The sequence below is a fragment of the Cygnus olor genome, chromosome 7 (genome assembly GCF_009769625.2).
Source record: "Cygnus olor isolate bCygOlo1 chromosome 7, bCygOlo1.pri.v2, whole genome shotgun sequence".
Taxonomy (NCBI): Eukaryota; Metazoa; Chordata; class Aves; order Anseriformes; family Anatidae; genus Cygnus; species Cygnus olor.
In genome coordinates, this window is record NC_049175.1 from 30,855,685 (window position 1) to 30,874,985 (window position 19,301).

The following is a 19,301-nucleotide window of genomic DNA, read 5'->3' on the forward strand; positions in this document are numbered from 1 at the left end:
ATACACGTGCATATCGTTTCATCAGGGCTGCTCCCCATCTGTTTAAGTTGTGTGCAAACAATACAAGTGTTTGTTTACGTGTTACAACTTATACTGCTTTCCTGCACTTCTGTTACCAGAGGCTTCCAGGATCACCACAAACACACACTGTAAAGATGAACAAATGCTAATAGGAACAAAAAGAAAATTTTCAGGATTTGCCAGTAAACAATACTCACTATTAGAGTGGCTTCAGTTCTTGCAAGAGATTTTTACAAAATAACATCCATATGCATTAAAACCTACCAGAAGTGAAATAACCAGTGCACAGGATGGAACACGAATGATGTTCACTGTTTTAAGAAGCTGCTAAAATAGACAAAACCCGAAGGAATCATTGTTTCCGCTCTACGCTCTGCTCCAGAGGCCTTCCTTTGCAATACCTACAGGAACAGATGCTGAGGTGAATAAGAAAAGCTATTCAAAGCAGGCAGCATGAAGGGAATCACACAGCTGGGGCCGTAACAAAAAGTAAGAGAAAAATCAAATAACAAAGATCACAAAGCTGCAATGGGTAAGAAACTGCGTGTTATCCTCAATAGTCAGCAACTGCATAAATAGGATAAAAATATAGACACTGGAAGGTAAAGAAAAATACTGAAAGGCTTAACTTTTTGTCTTTCTTTGGGATAGATCTTAGTGAGGTGTTGGGCACCTTCTATAGTTTTCACTAATGCTTGGAGCTCAGAAAAACAAACAGCTCCCAACACGAATGTGTACCTCAGACTGTTGTACCTGTGTGGAATCTTACTAATAATTGGCTTGATTAACGTTTTTATTTTTTTTCATGATTAAAAACATGTTTTGTGCAAGTCTGAAGTCCTTGGATGGGACTTTCATGAGTGTTCACACAGCCAGACTTTGCAAGTTGAAAATTTCACAGAATGACAGACTGAAGCAAATGCTAGTGATTATTCACTTATTGACATAAAATCTCCTCAATTCATTGGATTTTGAGTGAAGGGCATTGGAAACACCTGCCTTGTGAATGAGTGGTTTTGACCTGGAATCATCCAGAGAGTGCAGATTATGAACCCTATCTATTCATCCTTACAGATTTATTTTTTCTTCTCCTGAATTAGCTGTTTATCAGAACACTGTACATAACTGCACATGCAGAAACAATGTGGTACCTTACCAAATAAGGACAGTAAATTTGATGGTAGTACCTATTATCCATGCTGGAATGTGGTTATTCCTGTTCCTCATCTGGACAACAAGTTTAATGGACACAAAGACGATCTTACCCACATATCCCTAGCATCTTCAACAACGAATGGCAAAGAATGGAGCAGCGGACCTGCCGTGGCTGAGAGAGAAGGGCATTCTCTTCTGAAGCAGTGACATCCATCCATCCCTGCAAAGCCTTAAGGAATTCTTGAGGATTTGTTATCCTACTATTGAGGAGAGCTGCCTTGTGGAAAGGGCTGTGGCTACAGGCTGCACTTACCCTCAGGGCATGACTACAACCATATGTTTAGCACTTTCAGAGCAGACATAATTTGGAGGGGAGGGGAGGAAGGAAATATGAACTACGTAATCACTGCAGAGATAAACAACTGTTAATAAACTCCATAAAAATTGAAATTGCAATAGCTATTTGAGTATATAATTGACACTATGAATAAGACTAAGCAGATTATCTGCTGAAGTAATGTATATTTTTCCATCAAACCAATCAGTGTTGAATAATGACTAACATAATATATCTGGGTAAATATAAGCACTTCTTGTTTCCCTAAGATGACAACTGACTAATCAACACACATTCAAACCAGAGTATAAGGATGATTAAAAAAAACCCACACAGATAATATGGATTCATTTGAAAAACTTAACCATTTGATTAGAGACACTGGCATGATCTTTCCTAGTTACTCCCTTCTAGGATGGCAAATACATCTATCTGCACAAAAAGGCATTAAGTGATTGGAGGATAAATCAGAAGAAGATTAAATTTTTAGCACGGCATTTTAAAATGCTTTAATTATGCTGTAATTAACAACCCCACATATTAAATTTACAACTATAAAATCTAACAAGGTGAATTATTGCAACCCACCCTTCAGAGCAGTACACCCTATTTTACGGATGCTCACCTCGTTTAATTTGGTTGAAATAGGTGCTCCCTTTATCTACGAGGACAGACAGGTGGCGAGGTTCTCCCACTGAGTGCTGAACACTTGCCAACACATGCGAGGACACATTTAGAGACAGCAAATAGCTCAGAAGTGATTCACTGTGTTCCTACCAGCAAAACAAGAGAGCTCATTTGCTTCCAGTCTGGCAGGAACAAATACCACGCTCTTAGAAAGCCAGAAAAATGAAGCTGGGTCCTGAGATGTGGGGACCAGTTTCACCAGTATCAGACTGGGGAGGCTGTGCTAACCTCCAGTAGTTATTTATTGCAGGAACTCATTTTTGTTCCTTTGGAGTTCTTTCCTGGTTTATTCTGTAGCTCTGAATAAAATGGGCCACTAGAGCAGAGATTAAGAGGGTTTGTACAGGAATGTGGTGGCAAGAAACATTTTGACCTGTAGTGGTGCAGTCTTCTTAGAAACTAAGTTACTGTGGTCACTCCAGGCTGTGTAATCCAGTTTAGGGGAAGGAATAGGTCCCTGGCTTCAGCAGCATGTCACTTCTCTAAAGCAGCTGCAAGACGTCTTTTTGCCATGGATGTTAAACCAGTGACCAGAGTCATTGAAAATAAAACCAAAAACCTCTCTGACAGCTCTGCCAGTAAGAGCTCTGTAGTCCAAGCTGGTCGCCCCTCTGACTGTTCCCAAATCTGTTCCACGTGGCTTCATATGGAAAATTTCACACTGAATATTGATTGATAAATGTTAAACTTTTTTTTGACATATAAAAGAGACTCTGCAATGTGTTAGCTCTCCTACCATTTTAAATCTAATTTTAACAATCCCTTTAATATAAATAAAATGTCCCTGGTTTTATTCAAACAGGCCTAACAACTCTGTGTTAAGGATGCTGATGAGAGTTTCTAAACACTCTCTTGGTCCTCACAGAGAAGTATGAGGTTCTCACAGTTGAAGTACGGGCTGGGTGGCCATGCATGAGGTGGATGGAAAAGCAGCTGAATGGCCATGCCCGGAGGGTGGTGGTCAGTGACATGAAGTCTGGTTGGAGGCCAGTAACCAACCATGTAGCCAGGGGCCAGTACCGGACCCTGTCCTGATTAATATATTCATTAATGGCCTGGATGGTGGGGCAGAGTGCACCCTCAGCAGGTCTGCAGACGACACAGGACCGAGGAGAGTGGCTGATACAGCAGAGAGGCATGCGGCCTTCCAGAGGGACCTGGACAGGCTGGGGAGATGACAGGAACCTCATGAAGTTCAGCAAGGGGAAGCGCAAGGCCCTGCCCCTGGGGAGGAACAACCCCAGGCACCAGCACATGCTGGGGGCACCCAGCTGGAAAGCAGCTCTGCAGAGAAGGACCTGGGGATCACGGTGGACACCAAGGTAAACCCAAGCGAGCAAAGTGCCCTTGCCACAAAGAAGGTTAATGGTTTCCTGGGCTGCATCAGGGACATAGCAGTGCTGTCTCTTCCATGGTGCTCTGCAAAGAGGAGACATGAGATGGTGAGGCTTCATGTGAACATACCGGCTTGAAGGAGAATCTGATGTTCCCTGGTACAAAAGAAGTTACACCACACAGTCTTAGCAGCTGTCTGGAAATAATTGCCTGTTAACAAGTATCTTGGCTGCATATAGCTCACCTGCACATAGTTTAACAGCATTTACTCCCAATAGTCCCTACTCTGATCCTCCTAAACAGTTACAGTATGTTACCTGACAGGCTGTGTGATCATGATAAATGACAATAGTAAAGAAGCTACCTTTTTTTTTTCCCCCTAGGAAGAAGGAATAATCTAACAGCTTGGGTGAAAAAAAATCTTAGCCATGTATCTCTGTGCTCCTCATTTAATTATGGAACAAGGATAGACTTAGATTTCAGTGTGCACAAATGTTTTCCATGGGAGAAATCCTAGGGAAGAAACCCACTGAAATCTAACCAAGTGTCACTGAATAAAAAGTTATAAGGAGTAGGTTACTCCTGAAGATGATAGTGCTATCTTGTTCTTTGAAAAAAACAACTAGCATCGGGTCAAACGAAATAAAATTAGTTAGAAACTTAAGTATGTTACTGTACAACAGTCAAGGTCTCCTGGTACTGATGATCATAGACATGTTAATAAACCACTCATTATGCATAGCTTTTAAATTCAATGCCAGCGTTATTTTGCTTACACCCGTATTACACTATTCTGTAAAGTTACCTTCATAATTAATTTCTGCATGAAGGGCAATTCATTTCACTTATATTAAGCAATTTTACATCTTATGGGAAATAACCCAATGCCCTGTTCCTCAGCACACTTTCCATCAAGTATTTATGTGCAACTGGAGCCACTTTGTCTCCCTCTCTCCCCCTCTCAGCAGATCTTTGCAAAGACCTCAACAGCAGTTGATGCTTTTGTTCCTGTTGCAGACTTGTCCACTTTCTGGTGCTTGCACTACCTCTGTTTTCACTACATAATTAGGGTCAGATGCTAGTTCCTTGAATTAAAGAGCATTTGAGCTCTCCTTCCAACAAGCCCTTCTACTCCCTTCTTGCAAAACAAAGCTGTCACATGCATTCTTTAGGTAGTGTTGGATTACATTACACCACTTGACCACACTCGCTCTGCTAAGATAATTATGCCAGGTATTTTGCTGATAAAAATCACCATGGCATTAATGTATGCTGTAGAGCTCTGTTAACTCATGACAGCAAAAATTTAGGTACTTTGTAAGAATTTAGGGCCAGAGACAATGCTCAAAGTTGACACAAGGGTTCTCAAGAGGTTAACTAGCATTTCTGGAAGTCCTTCAACAAGGCAGAAGTAAAGGGACCAAGGAATAAACAAGTTTACTTCCATAAGGTAACAGACAAATTCTGCCACTTACCCAGCTGTTCATTATCACATACAAAAACTAGCATCCTTTGCAAGTTTTCACTTTGCAGATGTGCCATAGCACAGGGCAGCTCCCCCAGTATCCTCGAGCACTGTTACTAGCAATAAAATGAACAGAGAAATTGTGCAATGAATCAAACCCATTCGCTTGCACTAGAAATTCCAAGAAGTTTGTAAAGGGATGGTCAGGAGAGAGAAAAAATGTTCATTGTTTACTGAAATATTGACCACAATATTGACTTTAAAATGACTTTATTTACCCCATCTTAAGGGAGTGAAGTTGCCATATTGCTTGGATGACACCACATGCTATTTCTTTCACCAGAAGCAGTGTGTAGCATGATCTCACTCCACCAGTGCATTCACTTTGTACACTGATCCTACACTACAGCTTAGTAAAGCGGATGGCAAATCATGCTACAGCCACATCTCTAGAGCTGATCGGAAGATTTGGGGGATTAATTGCACTTTTTAACTAACTTCCTTCATGTACTGCATATAAAGTATATGTTTCATTGTATATAATAAAATACTCTCAAGTTGTGTGAAAACATTGTTCTAGTGCAAAAATGAAGGAAGCCTCAGGAAAAAAACACTACATCATACAAAAGTGGAATGCAGCAATCTGATAAATCAGTGTTCTCTCAAGGTGAATTTTGTCAGCTGAGTGCTTGAAATGCTATCTAATGTCTCTGTGGAAATGTCTGAAAGAAACAACAGATGTCTCAGATTTTTGCCTTTCATGTCTTATTAAAATCAAGAGACAATTGCAAGGCAAACAAGGGGTTAATCATCATTTTCCTCTCCCTGAAAGAAGTTCCTGTGAACACCGCCTACAATATGAGGTGACAATAACTGGAAGATAACTGAAAGACAAAAAGCAATTTAAAGATGAGCATTAATAAACCAAAGGTTTCACTGACAACGCTATTCCCAAGGATGAAAGGTAGAAAGGAATGGAGAAATTCTGCTGTTTTGTTCAGAGGAACAGCTTGCAGTGCCACTGCCGCCTTCAGCATAGCCATCTTGCATCATTCCCCCAAAGGGTTCAGCTGAGAAATTCAGAATGAGATGCTCGTGATGCGATTTGTGCTGGATGCTTCTGACTCAACTGTGTCATTCTGACCTGCAGCTGTGGCCTCTGATCCACATCCCTGATCTGCAGAGATGGGAAAGCTGTTACAAAGTAGGGCTTGAGCTACTTTGAGCTTCTAGTTCAATGCTTGCAGCAGAACTTTCCAACACCATCACCTGTCTCCACCTCCTACTTGCATCAGCTGCCCACGCTGTCTTGTATGCAAAACTGCAACATTTGCCCTTGTTGATTATGTACTAAACAGGAAATAATAAAACTTACTTCCCATTGCTATGGTAGACACTTACACTTGGCACTAGGAGCCGAAACAACTGCCCCATCCCTTATTCTATTATTTTCTCCTCCTGTTCCTGAAGGAAGATATATGTAAATTACATTGTCTATGCAAAACAGTTCCTGATAAAATGAAAACACTTAGAGAAAATGCACACACAAAGCGCAACCCAAGCAGTATTTCCAAGCCCATAGTCCAAATCTGGGGAAAAAAGAGTGAACACACTGGTGGGGATCAGAAATCTGAGCAGTGTCCCCTGTGCGTGTCCCTGTGCACTTGGCATCACGCTCCCGCTGGCAGGCAGGCGATGGCAGGCAGCGTGCCGCAGGATGCACTGCGCTGCCCCGCGCGCAATTCCCACGGTGGCTCCTTCAAGCCGCTGTTTCCATCGCCATCCTCCCCATCGCTCGTGCTGCCGCTGCACATCCGTAGGCAAAGGGCCAAGTGTTAAACTCTGAATCATCGCTGGCTTCGTACAGAAGTGTTCAACAAAACGTTAGAGAAAGGCAGCCGGTGCAGGAGATCAGCCTATTCTGCAGTAAAAGCCACTTAAAGACGACATGCAGAAGTCCAGCTGAGATGCTAAATAATAATCACACTGGTTTTGCATTCCTGAGCTGAAATTCTGTAGAGGAGTTCACACAAGATAGCTTAGCTTTGATCTTAAAAATGTTATTCTTCAAATAAAGAAGCTGAAGAGACAGCATTTCTTTCCATGGCTGTTTTCATTTAAGGCCTAGATCCAAAGGTGGTGACACCGATGTGCTGTGCTAAGTGTCTCTGAACACTGACAAAAAACAGTCTTTAAACCATTCGGTGAATGATCTCATAGGTAATGCCAAGGGCTATAGACACTGAAAAAGGTTTGGTTAGTGGGTGGCGTATACCAGCAAACCTTTACAGAAGGCTAACCTCAGGGACTGCCAATTAACAAGGCCTTAGAAAAATTAATATATATATACATACACTCCCTGCAAAGACACAGCACCATGTTTACATAAAAATGTATGGGAATCAAAACCTTTCTGTACATGCCGTAAATGCTTTCAGACTAAATGAAAAGCAGGTCTCCTAATGCCAGGTACATGTCATTGTAAGGGCTAGTACGTCTTTGCTTATAGCATTGCCAAAAATACAATGATTAAGACTCAAGATTTTAGTGACAAGTTTCTGTTTAAAGCCATATTTTGGGATTATTTCAGTGTTTATATTGCCACGTATTTTGGATACCTTAAGAAAAAGATATCATCCCCTGGTTGAGAAGCTCTAGCATCTCACCCTTGCTCTTAAACACTAGTCAGGGATGCTTGTGGTGTCCAGGAGATGCCTTGGCCACACAGTTTGGCTTTACTATTCCTGTCTGCCTGTCCTTCCTCTAGGTTTTAATATGCTAAAACTTTAGAAATAGCATCCAGAAATATAACCTCAAGCATTACCCAACTTTGAAGTGCTTGCAAGTTTGTTGTCACAGCAAGTCTGGCTTGTCTTACCTTATCTGTACACTTGAGGACACAGACTTTGTTACGTGACCACAATTTTCCCTGTGGGACATGCCTTATTCCTTCCTCTGCCATAATTAATAGCAACCCTGCCCATCTTGTTGCAGGAACTGGAAGATACAGTTAAATACCAAAGCACATAAGAGGTAGTTAAGGAAACATGCTATTAAAGACAATTAATTTATTTTTTAAATAAAGTTACTGTTTGCATTATCTAAGACCCTTTATATTGTTTGCTGACAATATAGTTCCATTTTCTACACTGAATGTACATTTTTTCAGGAATACAGGGAGGTAAAGTCTAAGTTTAAGCATGGGTTTATGGTACAAGTTAAAAACATCCATCCTCATAGTGGCAAGCAGTTGCACATGTGAATTAAAAAGAAGACTGAGTACATCAGGTGTTACAATTTAGTTTTTGCACTTTTCATAACAAAGCATGCCAGCTAAGCAATCCCAGGTAGAATAAGAAAGCACCAACTGGCTACTTACAGAAAACCCATCCAGCTTCCTAACACATCAGGAAGAAATACCAAGGGGATCTCAATCCTACTAGAGCCACTTGAGCCCGAGCATGGTGCCACAGGGCCCTGATGTTACAAGAGCTACCTCTGAGCACCAAAACCACAGCATCAGCTAAGCAGTAGGACACTGCTTACAGTAGGAAAGAGACCCATTTCTCACTGCTGGCTACCCTGTAGAACTACTCTCAGGAATGGTGCTCCATGCGCTCTTCTGTACATGCTGATCCACAGCTTCAGCACGTTTTCATTTTCCATTTGGATTTTTAGATATTTCTATGAGACACCCTCAGTCTCAGTAGTCAAGTAGCTTGCATTCCCTTCAACCCCAAACCATCCAGGAAAGGTAGCCAGAGCACGGGGTAATGGCCACATTCCCTCTTATGTTTGATGTAATAATGCACATCTGCAAAGTTGTCCCTGCAGAACAGCAGTCCCTGCTGCAAGAGGTTTGCACAGCTCAGTAACACTGGCAAAGCTGTTCTGGTCTCTGCCAGGAGGAAACAAAAATCCTGTGCAATGAGCTTTCCCACAGCTTTCATTTCTGGAGCATCCAGTTAGAGAAAAACCCTAAAGATGGTGATTTCTGGAAAAAACTGAGCGTTTAGCCACCCGAAGTCAGCTAAGGCCTCTAGGTGGTATTCTAAGACAAACACAAAATTGCTGCCCTTTCACGGAGCCCAAGTTAGGTGCTCAGCATTGCAAATAAAAGATTTGGGTCTGAGCAGCCCTTAACAAAGGATCTAATCTTGGCAGTTCCTCGGGGGAGCAGGAATTTGCAGTGGCAGGTGCAGGAAAAAGGAAGCGAAGGGGGAGCACAGCCAAGTGGGCATTAACCCTTCAGTTAGCCTGGGCTGGTGCAACACGCATTCCTGTCTTGTGGCAGGGTTACAGCTGCAAGTTTGAGCAGGGGGAGATGCAGAGCTGCTTCCCTCCCTGCTGTCACTGCAGTCAGGCCGCAGAGCATCCATCCATACAGGCTGCGCACCACCATCCTGGTCCAGCTCCGGGAGCTCTGCAGACGAGCTGGTGGAACAAGCCTAGCATTTCCCTTCCGTGAGAATATCACTGACACATCCTGGGGTCCCACACCAGATGAACTGACCTACAGCCACAACAGCTTTTACAAAGAACCCTGCTGCTGCTGCTCCCAGCAAACACGAGCGCACCCTCGCACACGCCTGTCTGGAGGCAGAACAGCCAAGGACAGGCAGTCTTTAGTGAACAGCAGATTTCTTTGGAACAAACACTTGGCAAAAAGAATACTTTTATATTTTACTTCCATCAAGAATGACGTCTAACTAGCATGCATTTGTTAAACTGATACAGAAGGCATTCTGGCATGGTTGGTAAAAAAAGGCGTTTGTGTACTGTGCGGGACACAGTCCAGCTTGACTAGCTGGTGCGAACAGCGTGTTCTGCCCCATCAAAGCAGCACTCGACTCGCACAGAGGAACTAGCTGTATTTTATGGAAGTTTTTATGGAAGTAAGGGCAGATCCTCCAATCAAGCCTGCTGGCAGGAAGAGGTTGGGAACAAAGGCAGCGTGCTGAGGTGAGAGGCACTGCCTGTCCTGGAGAGCTGCCGCCGCTGCTCTCAGAACTCCCCTCCCTGCAAGCTCTGTCAGTAAGAAGTCTGAAGCCCAGCCGGACCTGATAAAGTCCTTGACCCACACTGATGGTGAGCCAGTCCCTATCCTTACTTTTTCTGCTAAACATGGACTGTACTCAAAAACCACTACAAATTCTATTCCACCCTCAACTCGTATATACAAGTCAGCAGCACGGATGGATGCTGATGCCTTTCAGCCTTTCCAGAATTTTGCTATTTACACTAGCAAATAAACCTGGACCCAGTCTGAGCTGGCAATGTAAAGATGAACGCTTTGGTATTTGAATGTTCATCTCATCTTACACCATCACACCAAAACACATTCCCGTACAACCTGAGTTACTAAAAGCCAGCCACACTTTCAATAAATATAAATTTCCTTCTTCTCCTGCTTCTAATACTTTATGGCCTTTGTGTCTAGTCTGTACAGTTAATACCTAGGTATGCTCTCAAAACATGTTTAGCCTTAATTCCAGGTTAAGAACCAACTGGCTTTTGCCAAACATCAGAAAAATCACCCTCTCATCAAGAATACAGGAGAAAAATATCTTCAAAGTACCCAGCGCTCTCTAGCTCTGATGTCTAGCACAGAGTCACCTGCCTCAGTGGGACTGCATCAAGGTGGAGATACCTACAAATGTTCAAACAGTACGAGTTGGACAGAAGTGGATCTGATGGGGGGGAAATCTAACAAACAAAAGGTCTGATCAGATCACAGTAGGAATGAGTTCAACAAGCCGGGCAATATTAAACAGCAGATTAAGAATCAGCCTTAGAGTGTGTACTTTGTCTCCCCCTGCCTTTCTGCCCTCTTCACTTCTTTCAGCTGCTCAGCAGATCAAAGCCATGACTGGTGCAGCATCTTCCAGCCACCTTCAGGCTCCAGGGTTACTCTGGTCATGATGCACACCCTTTGGAGCTGGGACAGGGATTCCCCACCTGGAATCGCTCGGGGCTGCGTTCAGTAACCAGTCACTGGTGTTACAGTGGCACCTATCCAGCTCTAGCTAAACCCTACACTCATCATCCTAGCTGCCACAAAAATGTCTGGAGATGGTATATACCAATTAAACCTCTCCACCCTCATCCACCTCCAAAAAAGTCAGCTTCAATAGATAATGCAAAGAGAAACCAGTAGAAAGGAAACGCTACCAGTACTGTCATTAGACAGTCTCTGATGCCGTTTTTCTGTCTCCTGTTGCCTATCAGCAGCCCTTGGGCTCAAGGCTCTGGGCCTTTTGTCCTTGCTTTGGCACATTCAACATGTGGGATTCATCACCCTCCTCAGGGTAGCATCTGCTTTTAACTATGCAGGAATTCTATAAACCATTGTTATCATTGCTCCAAGAGAGGAGAGCTATCAGCATGAATCACAGGGATGCACTGAAAGATTTCTCAGGATTAATAGGTCTGAAATGTTTCTGACAGATCAGTTAAAAGATGCATTAAGGCAGAGTATAACTCTCATCTAGCCCAAGAATTTCTTTTTTTTCCTTGACTTCTACCCATTGGAGCAAATCCAGAGCCACTAAGTCAGCTTGTTGACATACCGGGGCAGGAGTAACTGAAAAACACTAGTAAAAATACATCGTAAAAGCTCTGCAATAAAATTCTCTATCTTAACTCAAGATCACTGATATTTACAACAGTCATTCTTCATCATTGTTTCATAGAATTGCTCAGTATTCTGGGGAGCCAGGAACCACATACATTTTAGATTATTCTTATTCAAGATACAAGTGCATCTCTATGGCCATTAACTTGGAGAACTACAGCCAGGGAACAAAAATCAGCTCTACCTCCCACTAAATGAAAATAACCAAGATAACTGTCACAGAGGATAGTGACAGTGCTATTGAAATGCTAGTATTATAACAAGAACAATTGCCTTTCCACTTTGTTGTGATACAGTTCAGGAGAGAATTTAAGTGATGAGAGGGGTATTAATAAAGGGCAGTTTCTGTACCAAAGCCCCCAGGCTGCCCTCCTAGGAACAGGGAGAGGCCCCAGATTACCTTGACTAAGATTGTTGTGTGCCTCCTCTGCCATCAGCAGGTGCTCATACACAGCCAAGACTGCAGCATTTCATTCACCTTCACTCAAACACTACAGTCAAGCTTGAGATGGTCAAGCTGTCGATGCTTCATCTCCCCTAAATAACACCACTTATGCTATGCAGCCAAGTTTACTTTTGTCATTATGGAATCCCTGGACACTTACAAGTATGAAGACTGCATTGACTAATGCTTCAGCCGATATTCTGTGTATAGAGTTCAAAGTTAACTGCATGACTGATTCATACTGAAGGAGGACGGCCTATTATCCGCCCTGGGAATAAATGTAGGTGCTGCATAAACACACTTAGCTGCCAAATACAAACTGGATTATGGTTTTATTCTTATATAAATAAAACACCAACTCTCTCCCATAATGGTAAACAGGAACAATATTTAAAGGACCTAAAGTACATGATGAGCAGTCTCAACCATTTTACAAAAGCAAATGTAATAATAGAAGAAGAGAGGGGTCTTATAAAAATATTATAATGAAAATGGCATTCAGAAATCCATTAGCAGGTGACTGTGCTTCATCACAGCACTAGGAAAGTATTTTAAATGTAAGCAAAGATCTTTGCTTTTAAAATCCTTAATGAAGATGTAAAGTACTAAAAGCCACTGGGAAGTCTTAAAAATGAAAACAAGACCTTGTAACAAAGCTAACACCTTGGTTCATAATGGATTACAAGTCAATACTGTTGTTCTTGCCTACATTACTGCAGACTAACATTATCTGAGTGAATGATACTATAAAACTCACCTACACTTTTCCTTGGCCTCCTTATTTCTAGTAAGATTTGCTTCATTTATTGATCTCTGATGGGTACCATAGCAATGGATGAAACACGACCATTTAAACTGCCTTTTATTAAGATAAACAAAATGCATTCAGGTGAATACTCGGAACACTAAAAAAACATAAAATAGGCACTGAAAAAAGGTAAGGAGAGTGCTTGCAGAGGATTGGCTTTTGAAACCTAGATAGTCTGCACTTTTGGCAGGAAATGCAGTGTAACTTCCAGAGGCAAAACCCCAACCATTTTGCAAGAGAAAGTTGGGACTTACTAGGTGCAGAAGCTCCCATTGGGGCAAAAGAATCCTGTATCCTATAGCAACATCAGAAGTTTAGTTGGTGAAGGCACTGCCACTTAAAGACTTCTTCAAATCTTGCAGCAAGAGGAAGCTTTTTCCCAGTGATGTACAATTCAGAAAAAAAACTGTGATTTTTGGTATGGCTGCCATTTCTTTTTTGATAAGTGCTCACTTTCCATCATTTTGTTGTCAAGTATAGCTATATTGGGGTGTGTTGTGCAACCACTAGAGCTCCGAGGCACGCAAAGGGCAGTTTATAATGACAGAGCTTCACTTTGAACAACTCATTCAGTAGCACATTGTTTACTCCGCCACGATAAGGAAAAGAAAATTCCCTAGAAGTTTCAGAGACCTTTAATTTCATGGCAAAGGGTAAACTAAGTGAGGAAAAGACACCTGAGGACTCATTTGTTAATGCAAACCACAATTACAGGAAGAATGGCTTCAGAGGAAATGGTATCTGAGAAAGGAGGGACCCACATTTTAAAAAGGCTGCATCATTGCTTCCAGATTTGTATTGTATTTGAGTCTTGTATTATCATTTATTTACTGATGCAAGGGCACTTTCTCAGCTCCTCTGGACCACTTGCAGGTATGCTCAGTCTGCAGTATATTGCACCACTGGACAAGTTAGAAAAGCACTCATACAACCAGCAACCAAAAATTAACGACATGGTTAAACCTGAGCCCCAGGACATTTACAACAGCAAATAAAATCCCTGGAAATAATCAACTCTAGAAGAGCCTACAAGGTCTTACCTTTGGCTGTCATTCCATCAGAAGTCTGACATACCTCTGGCCTCCCAGGTCACTTTCTGATACAAGCGGCATCTGTTCCTATTTTGCACTTTCTGAGTAGGTATGCAAGTAGTTCAGTCTCCTTGCACCTGTTTACAGTGCAGAAAAGGTAAATATTCAGCCCAAATTGAAGTAATGTTTTTGAGCTCCCAATTATCTTAGATACAACTAAGTATGCATTTCTGAGGTGAGAGAAGCCAATGCAAGAGCACACCGCTGCAGAAAGGATGAGTAATTCTCCTCCTTATTCTTGATCAAAACAAAAAACCAAAGTCTCAAGTGTAACAAAGTTGATGAATTACAGCATTAAAGAAGGGGATCTCTCACATGAATACAAGAGATTGCAGCAGGCATTCAACGCTGTGTAACTACTGTTTATGCACTTCAGAGCTTAACAAACAGCAAAACAATATATAGGCACCGATTGATTTTATAAGTTAGTATAATGATTTCATACGCCTTAGCTATTATAAAGCAATGCACTGTTTGCTTTGTTTTCTGTCAATGCCCAGCAGTAACTGGTCATATATTGATCTCTTTCTGCACAGGAGGCAAATTAACAGAAATCTTACCTGGGAGTCAGGCATACAACTCATTTTTAAATGGTTGGTAAAAAGCCCTTAAGTGAACTACATAAACCTCGTGAACGTTAGCGTGCATTTCTTCAGAGATCTGAATTAGTTCAGTTAATTTTTGCCATTCCAAGTTTACTTCACCATTTACCACTCCACTTTAACAGCTCAGCTTCTGAAGCCAGGACAGGCAGAAAACTCCTTTTTCTCCCACCAAAGCTCTTTGTACACAGCCACTCTGGCTTGATCATCTGCTGCACAGGGAGCCTGAGCTAAAAGACGACATCCAGGATGCCCTGTTCAGCCCTATGCATCATCTCACACTATGCCTTTCATACACTTATCAAGCTTCCTTTTAGGACCAGGTAGATACTGCTTATTCTTACCGTGGTTGCAAGGCTACACAGATACTAAGCCAGTGGTTAGAAGGCATCTAACAAGCTATTCATCACACCAACCTCACCTTATAGCTTAAGCAGCTTTTTTCCCTTGAGGCTCTTTTCCATGCATACTTGTGAAGAGCAATAATTTCTCCTTTTCCATTCTCATTTTGATAGGATGAGCAAGCAAAGCTTTTAGTCTCTCTGAATTGTAGGCTCCCTGTTCACCAAGCATCTTCTAGCCCACTTGTCACACTCCCCTCCTCCTCCTCCTTCCCAGCACACAATCTGTTCCTTAGCAGGAAAACACAGCTCAAGTACACCTCCTTCCATTCACTCCACATAGGCACCATGACTGGCAAGTGCCTGGCAGGAGGTGCTCTAAGCTTGACTCAAATACTTGGGTGTAAACATCTGTGTGCTATTAGGATCACCATGGCATGAAGTACAGGCCCTCTCTTTTACCTTCATGCTTAGTTTCCAGAAAGGCACTGCCTGCTTAGGACCTCTGCTCAGACGATAGAGGCCTTCCAGTTCCCCCCACCCAGGGCCTCACTATAATCCTTTCCAGAGCTCACTCTCCAGATGTCCTGCAGTTTACTTCTGCAAGTATTCACAACAATCAGTAGCAGAAAGTTAGCATTTTTTATACAAAATCACTTATTTGAGATAAACTGCAATGTATAAAAGACTAAGGTGCCATAAGCCATCCCAATAGTTAAGATAAAAACTGAGACCAAGATGCACCCACCAGTAACACAAAGGGAGGGAGAAACCAGCTAAAACCACAGGACACCAAGCAGGGAGATGCTCAAGCCAACCTGAGACAAACCAAATGAAAATAGGCCCCTCTGTGGAGCCGCTTTAAATACAGTCATGGCACTCAACAGAGTAACCACAGGTGTAGCTAGGAGACAGGGAAAGATCTTGCTTCCCCACTAATTGCCAGGTGGCCTCTGCTGGAACAGCTCAGGTACCAGCCCAGGAGCCCGATGCTCATCTGCCCAGGCAGGCAACCACCTGAGATCAGCGTGGCCCTGACAGCTTTCAGAGACCCACTTCTAGAGCACCCTATCTGCCTTTTCCTTTGAACTCTCTACTTCACACTACTTGCTCCTTTTTTTTTTTTTTTTCCTTTTTCAGATTTTTTGTTTCATTCTCTTCACAAACTGAACAGGGCAGTGTTTTGGAGGTATACAGTTACTCGCTTTTCTAAGACAGGTTAGGTAGTTGTTGATGGCTTCGAATGATTGCCCCGTGTGAATTTGTTACAGAGGCTGTATCTATACTGATAAAAGAGGTCCGGGGGATATCAGCATCCCTGAGGACAAGGGACACAGACTTGCTGCTTAGAGCCCATTCGCTCTTGATAGGCCAAATTTGCACCTCACTGGAGGTGGCTCTGGGCATCTCCTAGGCATGCTGTGGCCTTAGATGGAAATTGTAATTTCAGAGTTCCTTTACAACTTTTTAAATATCTGAAATAACATGAGGGCTGTGTTGCAGCTCACTAGACAATTATTATTTTTTAATTAGCATTAACCAAGATGATAAGTTGTGCTACAGAGCTGAGGGGTGGGAGCCTGTGGGACTGTTTGGGAGTGCAAAGACTGCTGGGATGATGCCCGAGGAGCCAACTGCATGGTGTCACCAAACATGCTGCCTTCTGGGAGCTCTCCATATTCTTTCTGTTGCTGGTAACCTTGTGAGGCTGGCCAAGGCCATGCAGCAGCAGCAGCAAGTTCACCTGGAAGGCCACCATCACCTTTTTCATCAGCGGAGGCCATCCTGAGCCATTAGACACCTTGGCCTCCTACTGACTGGGACAAACACACAAATAATGGAGTCTGGCATGTTGTGCGTGTCTCTGAGGACAGTGGCTGTGTGGTTATAGTGCAACTTGCCGTTTTCTGAATGGGAGAGACACAAATAAACATTCAAAGAGTGAAGAGACTCATGCAGGCTAACACAGTAAGTGTGTGTGTGCAGCTGTATGCAGCGTGGGCTTATGCACCACGTGGTTGTCTCTGATGTACTGGATGGTTTTAGTTTTACCCTTCAAAACCTAGGCCTGATCCTTTCCATATCCTTTTTCTTTTAATTTGCAGAGATCCTACTGTTCTTTGCTGGTGGCAGAGAGAATTCACAGTTCCGAAGCATCCTTATTTGTGTGTGCTACTGTTTTTCCCATCATACTGTCTACTCCTGCAGGCACTGGTGAAACCAGAGGTGTGTTTGTTCTCACTCCACCGTACCAGCGAACTAGGCTTTCTACATAAAATTCTGGGGCCAAAAAACTTGCTAGCTACTGCCAGCCTAGGAAGGCATGGTGATAACGGCAGAGCCATTCTGGCTGCTGAAACTCTGATCAGGTATTACTGGGTCAGAAAGGAATTTGATGTTGCACCCTTGATGGACCTTTCATATTTTTTACTCTCTCTCTCTTTTTTTTTTTTTTTCCTGTGAGGAAATAAAGCTTTAAAACTGCTAAAATATTGTCGGACTTGTCTTATTGTGTGTAATTTTGAAGCATTTGTTCCAGGCACACTACAATTTTTGCCATTTAGTGATTACCTTTATCTGCGAAGCCTTTTCTCATGTGCCCTTGTGTAGCGCTTTGGGAGATTGTCTGATGTGAAAGGCACTATTACACATTGAACTGATTATTGTTGTTTGTTGCTGTTAACACAGACAAGAAACCCTCCTGGCAGGGAAACAACTTCTTTGCTAATAAGTATTCATAATTTGTATCTCAGCAAAAGATGTAAACATATATTATCATTAAATAGGCTGTAATTTTAATTGCCTATAAATGTTATTAATTCTGATTGTGATTATTCAATAGGTAATAAAGATAAAGGCTGTCAAAATTAATTAAGTACATATTCATTAAATTCAAGGTAGCTTCAGTTTCTTTATTGCACAAATACAATTAACACTTAATCTGAATCTCAGTAAGTTACATAATCATGTGACTCAAAATAAAGGGAGGATACAACCTTGGCCTTTTACTTTTTACATGGGAAAACATTAATGATGCTGACATTGGAGACAATTAGACAGTGTCGGCCAATTGTTTTTAGTCAGCTTTCTCTCACATCTGTGGTGTCTACAAGCAAGAAGGGCCATTGTTTCTGCAGGCCTCCGTCGCGCTTTGGCTCTTTGTGCTAACCGTCAATCTCTTGCTGAATATCAAAGCTGTGAGGAAATTAGAACAGACCAGCTCTACTGCACCACACTAAAGCTTAGCAGGGTGCATCCACTATGCTACTAATTAGGCAGTGGCCAACAAAATAACCTGTCAATGTGTGCTTGCCATTTCCCACACACCTGCATTTCATACACTAATAAGCGTACAGCCAGGGAGAGAAAGGGATAACTGCTGAAGTGTGAAAAATGAACAAAATATAACAATGTTTCTCTCCCCACCTATACTACTGCCAATTACCATTTAACATTAGGTAGAATCAACATGTCGGAAGAAATACAATACAGTATCTGAAACTAAAGAGGGGGTAGGACGGGGCAAAGCCACACATAGAGTGTATTAATGTTTGCTGCAGAATGCCACACTAAGTGGAATCTCTCATTATTTGTATGAACTGGGAGGTTGAAAATGATCGTGATTAGGGTTTTTCTATTCACGTCAACCAAGAGAGAAATCCATATTTTAGCTACGTACCAAAAATGAGTGAATAAACACTGTAACAAATGATGTCCAGTGCTCTACTAACAGACCCCATCCTTCACATACATCAGTTCAGCTAAGCCAATAGAGAGCCAACTCTCTCTAAGCCAACTAAGAGCCACTGGGCTCTTAGTCTCTGTCTTATTTGCTTTCATTTAGTTTCACAGAAACTTATGTGCACCATCCTTCCAGAGGGATCATATCAATCAGGATATTGGTACCAGGTTGCCTGGAGGACTTGCTACATTCATGCTATTATTTCCTATCACGAGTCTTTTTCCTACCAAACACACGGTTAAAAAAACTTCTAGAAATGAATTTTCATTCCAAGAGATAAAAATATGCGAAACTGCACTGTTATTACTATTATGAAAGGGGGAGGAGAGATGTTTATGTGGTGATTACAAATATTGTATTTGAAAAAGACTCATCCTCAAAATACAGAAATCAGTCTCATTACAATCTTTATAACATAGTATCGCTTAGAATTCACAAAACTCCCACTTACAAGCCTTTGTAAATTACTGGGTTTCGTACAATAGTAATTCACACACCATATATTTCTTTCCCTTTCCCTTGCTTTAATGCCTGATCAGATTGCAAGAGTGATGATTTAGAAGTGATAGGCGCTGAAAACAAAGCAGGGCACGAGTACAGATATTAAGTCAGGTGCAAAATACCCAGGGCCAAGCTGC

General features: G+C 42.1%; 1 long non-coding RNA gene across 1 annotated transcript; it reads right to left on the reverse strand.

Annotated features, from left to right (window-relative positions):
• Window positions 1-3,255: 3,255 nt before the first annotated feature.
• On the reverse strand, window positions 3,256-15,755 carry LOC121073466. The gene is made up of 3 exons (XR_005821736.1): window positions 15,670-15,755; window positions 13,928-14,055; window positions 3,256-3,619 (listed from the first exon to the last, which is right to left on the reverse strand). It is a non-coding gene; the product is annotated as an uncharacterized LOC121073466 (long non-coding RNA).
• Window positions 15,756-19,301: the final 3,546 nt, after the last annotated feature.